General features: G+C 35.4%; 1 pseudogene across 1 annotated transcript; it reads right to left on the bottom strand.

The window, feature by feature from the left end:
* Window positions 1–230: 230 nt before the first annotated feature.
* On the bottom strand, window positions 231–9,011 carry LOC118546294 (large ribosomal subunit protein uL1 pseudogene; annotated as a pseudogene). The gene is made up of 2 exons (XR_013440709.1): window positions 8,007–9,011; window positions 231–6,335 (listed from the first exon to the last, which is right to left on the bottom strand). The product of XR_013440709.1 is annotated as a large ribosomal subunit protein uL1 pseudogene (transcript).
* Between the last annotated feature and the right edge of the window lie 838 nt (window positions 9,012–9,849).

Genomic DNA, 9,849 nt, shown 5'->3' with positions numbered 1-9,849 from the left:
AATTAACCCTTGGTTCTCCTCACTAAGTGAATACTGATGAACATGTAAAGATTGGTGCAGAACATCTCTGGATGTTTTCTTCAGTTGATGTACCTGGCACAAAACAAAGCCTGTCTTGCAGGTCGAGATGAAATGAAAGTATGCCGTCATGTGTTGAGGGTAGGGTGGTCACCTCCTGATGTAGGCATTGTCTGTAGAGAAGCTTAAATACAAGAATAAAACTGACCAAACATTGGTCTGCTTTTTATTGTCATGTGCCAACAATTCTAAACAATGTTAGTGACAAAACAATCCTCTCCAAAACTGTCTCTTGTTGGTCTAAATTCTAAATAATTACTGTGGTTATTGTTGAGTTGAAATAAAATATATGTAAATTACAGATTGGCACATTTTGAAAACCTATCCTTTAATAAACAATGCATCCTGCATGTAAGTTAATTTGGAGAATTCCCAATTATACCATCAGCCCCCACACATGGACTTGGCTGCATCCATTCCTTTCCATAGTAATAGCAGTTGAGGATTGTTAAAGCCTGCTTTGAAGGCAATTTCTATCTTCAAACTTCGTGGTGCTACATAATCCTTTGTTTAAACAGTATACTTGAAATTAATAATTTAGCACAGTGATTTTAAAGATTAAGAAACAGAACTTGAGTCACTTCAATCCAGTAATTCTGTGAAATTTTTATTACAACAGTGAGACAACATGCTAAATCTGAAGTATGAACTTTTTGCTTGAGAAGTGTAAATCTTATTTCAAACATTAAATCTTTTACTAAATTTGAGTAATACTTCTTTTTATTGTTAATCATTTGTGTTAAAGTAAAGAATAACTCAAGGAAATAGAACACTACATAGTGGTATGATGTAGTTGTCTAAATTGTACTTTTTGCAGGCATTTTGATTTTATTAAAACTATATCAGTTACTGTAATGCTATTACGCATTACTGTGACAGACCACTATGTAGGTATAAATTCGCCCTTTTAGGGGGGAAATTGGAGGGGGAGACGAACCATGAGAGATTATGGACTCTGAGAAACAAACTGAGGGTTCTAGAGGGGAGGGGAGTGGGGGGATGGGTTAGCCTGGTGATGGGTATTAAGGAGGGCACGTATTGCATGGAGCACTGGGTGTTATACGCAAACAATGAATCATGGAACACTACATCAAACTAATGATGTAATGTATGGTGACTAACATAATAAAATAAAATTAATAAAAAAAATCCAAAAAATAAATTCGCCCTTTTAAAATGCACTAATGGGGGCGCCTGGGTGGCTCAGTTGTTAAGCGTCTGCCTTCGGCTCAGGTCATGATCCCAGGGTCCTGGGATCGAGCCCCGCATCGGGCTCCCTGCTCGGCGGGAAGCCTGCTTCTCCCTCTCCCACTCCCCCTGCTTGTGTTCCCTCTCTAGCTGTGTCTCTCTCTGTCAAATAAATAAATCTTAAAAAAAAAAAAAGCATTAATGTAATTTATAAATATTTATATTTTTATTTGTTCTGTAATAAATATTTCATTTTATTTTTTTCCACTGGCATGATTATTATGCCAGTAAAAAGAAAACTCCCAAAATATCCACATACATATGGTCAATAAAAGACAATTGTCACTACCTGAACTCCTTTTCTGGACATCATTCTTATTCCTTTCATGATTATCACTGAAAATAATTTTGTCACATGGAGGTGATAAGTGTTAAAAATAATCCACTCCAGGTGCCAAATACTCTAGTATTCTACTAATATCTACACTGATCCTAAATGAGATCTTCAACTAGGATCTCTAGTAACTAGTTGCAGCTTTGCAAATAGGCTTTGCACTATGGTCGATTTTTCCAGTGATCACTAAGCCAATGAGCCATATAAGTACAATTTGAGTTCCATTTTTAACTTCATCAGAAGAAAGGAGTTCTTATTATTGCAATTACTTTGTCTTTACTGGTTAAATTAACATTCAGCTATTGAGGTTGCTGTGCAATAGACGATATTATTTTACTTACTGTGTGTAGTCTTGTCACAGTAACAGCATGCTAGCATGAAAAGCCTTATAACAAATAGGTAAATACATGTCTCTTGTGAATTAAAAGGGGGTAATTATGTCAGCCTTACTGCATCTGTGTGTGAACAGCTAAAAATAATTGAAGTAAAAATGTCAGGTAATATTTAACATTAAATACAAATAATCACAATATTGTTATAAGAATGAGAATGACGTATAAAACATAATTTTTAGTTTCTCTTGATAGAGTATTCAAATTAGAATATGAAAACACATGCATAAGTACTCCTTTATTTTCCCTTCATTTTAGGCAGTCCTAGTCCTATACACTACAGGTTCAATTGCTGCAATTTTCCCGTCAAAATAGATCTTTGCTATAAAGACCCCCAAATTATTATATTTAAAACACTTATTTTTATGCTTTAATCAAACAAAACTCAAATAAATCCTGATATTGAAAATATTTTGGCTTCCTAGAAACATGTAAATTATGCTGTATGGGATGTGCTTATTACTGAGATGCATTTAGAAACACCCAAACTTGCAACAGAGCTTCAAAGTAGTCTCTCTGGTTAACTAAACACTAATTCCATGGAGTCTGTCATAGTACCAAATCTTTCTGGAAATTCCTTTTTCTTTGTGAACGGCCTTCAAATCATGTGGCATATTCTTCCAAATATTTGATTTCTTAAAAATTGAGTCCCATGAATATAAGACAGTTGATTAAGCTAGATAAAGTGGGTTTTATTTAAAGAGAAGAGGCAATCATAAAGTTCATTTTTCTTCTGTAGCTCCTAAATTAGCTTTGAAGGCTTTTGCAAAGAGAAAGTCCCCTCATTTTTCTAGCTATGATGGATTCACCAGAATCATCTCTAGAGGAGACTAATTTGAAAGACAGTATGTATTTGAATACATAAGCTGGTAGAGTTAGTGAAGTGAGTCTCATTTAAAAAAAGATAGTCAAACAGATTCTAATGGCTTTTGATGTAAAGCAATGATCGGTGGCATTAACTAAGTTCACTGTGTTTTAGCAAAAATGAACTGCTTAAAGTTATAAGTCACCAGGGAACTGTCTGACGTGACCAGTTTCAGGATCATATTAAATTCTCTCCAATCTTTTTCTCTTAAATTTTGCCTAGAACATTATCAGTGGCAGATTAATGACACTATTTTGCATATATAACCATTCTTAACCTTATTCCAAAAATGATTTGAGGAAACCAACATTAAAGGATATAATGACAATAAAGATCAATTAATAAAGATCCATATAATAAGATACGGTAGTACAATAAAATAAAAAATAGATACACTGAAGCAAAGAGAAAATAGAGAATAATAAAAGGAACACAATATAAGATAATAACCAAAAACATATTTAAAAAGCTCTAGAAAAGGTCAAATAAAGGTTAACATTTCAGCTTAGCTTTTAGTTACCAAAGCAGAGAACAAAATTATCTGTTATAAGAACGTCTATGTGTGTAAGTTCATTTACTGTGTGCACAGAAGGAGAAGCAGTGAGGCTGGTTAGCTTAACTAGATGAAAATCTACATCTGACTCTGCCACTAACACAAACTTTTAACTTCTCTGTGCTGCAGTAAATATGGGAACTCAATATGCTGTTTTTCCTATTTTGCTAGCACATTACCAAAAAAAAAAAAAAATTGGAATGGAAATAATTGTGACCTACTTCCAGTTCAGAAGTCATGAATAGAAACAGCTGACATTATTCGAGGGTGAGTCCAAAGGAATGAATGAGCATCACCTATGTACTTTCTCTATGTGCTATGCCATTTAATTCATACACCCATCTTATGAGGTAAGACTCCTAGCTTACAAATGAGGACCCCAGGCCCAAGGTTAACTTACGCAGAGATGGCATTTGAACTGTGTCTGCCTAACCCAAAAGCCAGAGTATATTCTCCACAGACTACACTGCTTATTAGCCCCTCTGAGGACTTTACTGAAAAACTATCTTGAGTAGCATAATGAAGAGTTATTCCTATTTTAGATTCCCTAAGTGTCAAACCTTGATTCAAAACACCCCCAAATAATTCTTGTGCACTCATCTGCGTTTCCATCTTTCTGTTCACCATATACCACCTGAACTATTATTTACTCAATATCTTTCTTTATACATGTTCATTTTCAATTTATTTTTTAAATTTAACTTTAATTCCAGTATAGTTAAAACTGTTATATATTCATTTTTTATTTAAATTTGAGGAAACTTTATATGACTATTAAAATTGTAAAAATCAGTGTGTTTGCTAGAAATAGAAGCATAAAGAGAAAACCTGTTAGTAGCTGTGGGTTCATGCAGCCCCTAGGAAGCTCTCAGGCGCCACCAACTGGGCATCCCTACGGAACCCTCCTATGCAGGACTGGGAAGTGGGGAGTGGTCTTCAGCAGGAGTTCCCTGAGGGTCTCAAAGGCCTCGATGTTATCCTGCCATTCACTTTTCCACTTTCAGACATCAGAGAGGCTTGGCATTGTGGTCGAGACTCAGACCTGGGGAAGATGAAGGAATATGCCCATCTATTATTAGAACTCTGCAGCTGCAGCTTAGCTTCTATTTTATTCAGTAGAGCTAATTTGGGCAAAAGGGCCAGTAAAACAAAACAAAACAAAATGTCCCATTCTGTGGGGAGAGAACAAATTATTTTCAACCCTTTTTAGCATTCTAAGATTTAAGTGCCCTTGTTCTGTAACTTCAGATTTCCAGGAACTTAAATTTGACAACTCAAATAGTGTTTTATTATATCAATAAATCAAGCAATTAGACATGAAAAAAAATTATGTTGTCAACTAAATCAACATTTTCCTTTTATAGGAAAAAGTATTTCAAGAAAACCCCGGAGATACAAGGGGTTTTATATCTTTTAGATTATAAATTCTGGGAAAGCAAGCTCTTAATCATCGCATTTTTCCCTACAGCCTAGTACAGTATGTCACATAAATGTGTTTCAGAATATTCTGGATATATTCATTTCCTTACCAGACATCAGACTCCGGTTTAATCAGTGGTTCATCTTATGAAGGAATGACTTTCACATGTAACAATTAGTTATGAATGGCACAGACTACATCTTGGATGACATACAGAAAAGCCTTCTAGAATCAAGCACTATTAAAGGTTTGTGGGCTATTATTGTATTTGTTCAATGTTCCTGTGGATGGATTTTATTTTCATTCAGTCTCATTTTTGACAGATGACTGTTTTTTCAAAACTTATAATATGAATTTTGAGGGAATGTCCTCCTATGAATAATGACGAATTGTTAAACCTTAGTAAAGTTTATAAAACACACCCACATAAGTGATGAATCACTGAATTCTTCTCCAGAAACCAATACTGCACTGTATATTAACTAAAATTTAAATAAAACAATAAAATAAAAAAATAAAACAAACTCACTCAATTCTACAGCAGTTTTATTAATTTCAAGGACCCAGTCAAGCAGTGGAGTAGTCATTCCCGCAATATAACATATAGCTGAACATTCAAAACCCAAGCCAAAAAGGGACACCTACCTGGTTCAGTCAGTAGAACTGTGACTTTTTTTTTTTAAATGGTAGCACTAGGGTTTATTAGACTGTGCCTTAGTACGGGTTCTGGGGCTTACCCATGGTGCTCTTGATGATAAAGCCCAGACGTTCTGCCCATTCTTCTTGAGCAATGACACTAGGAAATTGACAGCTAAGTGGATGTTGTACACAAGCTCATCATCTGTCATCTTCAAGTGGCCAACAGCCACTGCAAGACACAGCACCTTCTTCATCTGGAATTTGATGATGGACTTCACTTCATCCACTTTGGCCACCATGTTCTCATTGTGGGTCAGCAAGGAAGGGAACTTGCCAGCCTTATTCAGGCCTGGGCCCAGGATTCACGGGATCTGCTTGATCAGAGATTCTGAAGCCAAAAAGGCATCATACTTCTTGGCCAGCTTCTTAACTCATTTTTTATTCTTGTTGAGTTTCTTCAGCACCTCAATGTCCATATGGGGAATATCCACTGCCTTGGCCTCATCACAGAGCTGCTGGTCCCCCAAAACACATATGCAGAACTTGGGGCGGGGAGTGGACTTAAGCCTGATGGTGCCTGAGAAGTCTGTCCTTCTGAGGGTCATAGTTCTTCTGGCTGAGCTGCAGCTCCACCATCTCCAAAAACTTCCGGCGCTTGTGCTGGTTCCCGTGCATGACTTCCCGCACCGCCTCGTACAGGGTGTCGTGGGAGACTTTGCTGCTCATGGTTCCTCAATCCGTAGTAACCAGAAAAGAGCAGAACATGTGACTCTTGATCTTGAGGTTGTGAGCCCATGTTGGGCTTACTTAAAAAAACAAGAACAAAAACAAAAAACCCCCACCAAAGTCAAATGGACAACTCATATAATTTTGATAATCTGAAGGTATAACTAATTATAGGCAGAGAAAGTTACTTGAAAAGGCCATTCTTAACTTTTGATCTAGAAGGGAAAGAACATTGATTGAACACCTATGCGGAGAACTTGGTATCATTTAATGCAATAACCCTATGAAGCTAGGAGGAAAGGGAAGATCACAGAAGTAATTTATCCAGGATCACCCAGCTAGTAAGTGGCAGGTTTTGAAATCAGCTGTGTATGACTTCAAATATTGTATATTTCCTCTACACCACTCTGCTTTTGTGGTTAATGGATATGTTCAAAATAATCACTTGGAATTCTTGGATACTGGTGACTCTATTTCATTAGTATATGGGAATCACTGAAAGCTGTGGCTTTATGGGATGAGAGGAGTCATAGCACATCAGGTCACATTATATTGAACAAAATCAGGATCAACTCTGGTGAATAGTGGGGGACTCACAAAGCCATTGTAGAAGGAGTTCCAGAAAGGATTTCTAAGAAGGGAGTGCCAAGGGCTTTAAGGTTCACTGAAGCATAACCACAAAGAATGTGTCCTATGATGGGCAGCAACTGCAGGCCTCAGCTGTCGCGGGTCTAACGGGCTGAGCCAAAGCTCTGCACAGTATGCCTGAAGCAGTGTCACAAATGGTGACAATATCTCTGAATGGTGGTACACATGGCAATCACAGGGCAGAAATTACCTGTGCTGAACGTGGACTGAACCACTGTTTGCACAATGAACTTTTTATACACACATGCAAAACCATAATCACTCAAACATCATTGATTTGTTTTAGGTGCGAAGACAATCTGCTTTATTACATATTTAACATTTTGCTACTTCACTGAATCAAGACTAAGCTTCTTTTGTGTTTCTCGTGGCACTGGGAATACAAAGATGGGATGATAAATGTCATTGTCCTCAAGAAGTTCAAAATATTGGCATGGGAGGTGCGGGAAAGATTTGTAAACTAGTAAGTGAGACCAGTGCTCAAGCTTTTATTTCTCGTTTTACTTACTTATATACATGTATACATATTCAAATGAAACAAGGTTAAGAATATATTCCAAAGGTGTAGGTTCTACTGTAGGAGAACTAGAGAAAATGTTAGCTTATCAAATATAACATATATTACCCTATCAAGTTATATAAGTTCTTCACTTATATATTTTCTTTATATTCCTACTTATATATCATTCTATTTTATTCATTGATCATACAGAGGCAAGTCTCATACTAGCACATGTGAATATGCATTCAAAAATATCAAGGAAGGGGAGACAGAGTGGAGGAATGTAGATTTTAGTAGGCAGAAGTGCTTTTGTATTTGTATGCTAGGGTGGAAATTAAATATAGCAATAATTGATTTCCTTAGAAATTTATATTTAATGGGGTGGCTGGGTGATGGACATTGGGGAGGGTATGTGCTATGGTGAGTGCTGTGAATTGTGTAAGACTGATCAATCACAGACCTGTAGTCCTGAAAGAAATAATACATTATATGTTAATAAAAAGAAAAAAAAATAAAAGTGAAGATTTGAAAAAAAAATTGTATTTATCTATTCAAATCTCAAACATTTGGAACCAAAAAAATATTCTATGTATACACTTACTATGTTAGATGTTCAGGTTTCTGGAATTCTGTTTGTCGGACCTCACAGATAGGATGTTGACCTTGGGATGCCCTTCTGTCCTGTTTGCCTGGGAACTTCAACCATCACTTCTTTGAACAACTTCTGTATTAACGAATGTGTAGAAGTAGTCTTCCATATTACAATGCTAATACATTGTGGGAGTCGTAAGGCACCATGCAAAATCAGAGACTATTTTTTGTCTTTGTGTCTAGTTTTAGAGTGGCATATAATAAGAGTACAATACAATAAAGTTTAACACTGAATTTTTATTAACTAAATTAAGGTCTCCATTTCAACTAGATTACTCAGCAGTTTTTAATTTCAAGTCATACCTTATGTTCAATTATGTTTAGGTCTTTAATATTAAATAAAATGGCATGTTCTTTTAATAGAAGGAAATCCATATTATGGGCATGAAGCCACTGATATCCCCATCAGTTAAAAAGTCCTCTTGCCACTATTAACTAAGCTATGCACATTACTAACCACTTTTCCTGGTTACTTCCTTAGAAAAGCAGAGTTAGAGGCTTGGTATTTACTTTATTTAAAAAAAAATTTTCTTTTTAAGATTATGGACCAAGTTCCTTAGGAAAATGTTAAATAAAATTCATTTTAAATATAAACTTCTATACAGTAATTCATAACTTTTAAGTAATTTTTATCAATTCCTTCTGGACTTCAAAGTAATAAAAACATAATACTCTGTAAATATATGCTACAGAAGTGGTAAATAATATCTGGCTAAGAGGTTCTCAACAGCCTACAGCATGGGCTAATAATCTTTGCTAATTGTGATAGATAAATTTTGGGGCTGAAATGTATAAGACTGACAACCTGTCCTGTTGGTGAATCTAAGAAAACGTTTCTTCAAAAACTACTCAATGCATAAGAGACTGCAGAATACTGAACTACATTCATGAACACTTATTAAGAGACCAAGCAAAATATGGTACTTTAATCCCCATTAAGTACTATATTTTTCCTACTTCTAAAATATAGAAGTGATTTAAATTGTTCATTTTAGATAGGTGAAAGCTAAAATTCTTTCTGAACTTTTAATTATTAATTTCCCATTTTACCAGTACATATAATACTTCTTAAATTTTTAAATGAAAGACTGACATGTTATCATTTGCTGTCTTGGCTATTCTCAACTTGGTTTTTATGAAGTAGTTCAAGACAACTGTAGCTCACACAAGTGCTCACAGTTATCATGCTGTTTCTCCAATGCACATACTATGTATTGTTACACACTCACTTCAGCAACTTCACAGCTGTTTTCATTTTTGATTGTTTTCAGCCCATTATCCCCTATGCATTGTTGTTTCTGGAAGGAAAGTTTCATCAAGCATTTGGAAGTAACTGGAAGGTATATTCAAGCAAATGAGTTTTTTTTTTTATGGATGCATTTCTTAGATGAAAACCTTCAAAAGAGAAAGTATTGAAGTCTGATGCTTAAATATTTTGAAGATAGTTCAGAAACATTTAAGTTAAATGTCAGTAATCTTTCTAAAATGTACACATGACTCATTTTTACTATCACTCATGCACTATACTAGTCTGGAGAATAGCAGGTTGAAGATGCAACAAATATTCTTTGAACACTTCAATAAACACAATGTAAACATTCACTTTAATAATGTTGCCTTTGTTAATACAAAACTGAGTGCATTTTTTCCTTGCCTCTGGCTGAGCCATGACTAGCTGAGTAGCAACAGCAGAGTGCTGAAAGAATTTTTCAACAGCAATTTGCTTGTTCTAATTTACTTTTCAAGGTTGATGATCAGGATCATTATGATGCTTGCAAAAAGATCTATTTCTA

Source organism: Halichoerus grypus, chromosome 8, assembly GCF_964656455.1.
Source record: "Halichoerus grypus chromosome 8, mHalGry1.hap1.1, whole genome shotgun sequence".
Taxonomy (NCBI): Eukaryota; Metazoa; Chordata; class Mammalia; order Carnivora; family Phocidae; genus Halichoerus; species Halichoerus grypus.
The sequence above is the reverse complement of the archived record's forward strand: the minus strand, read 5'-3'. Positions and strand labels throughout refer to the sequence as shown.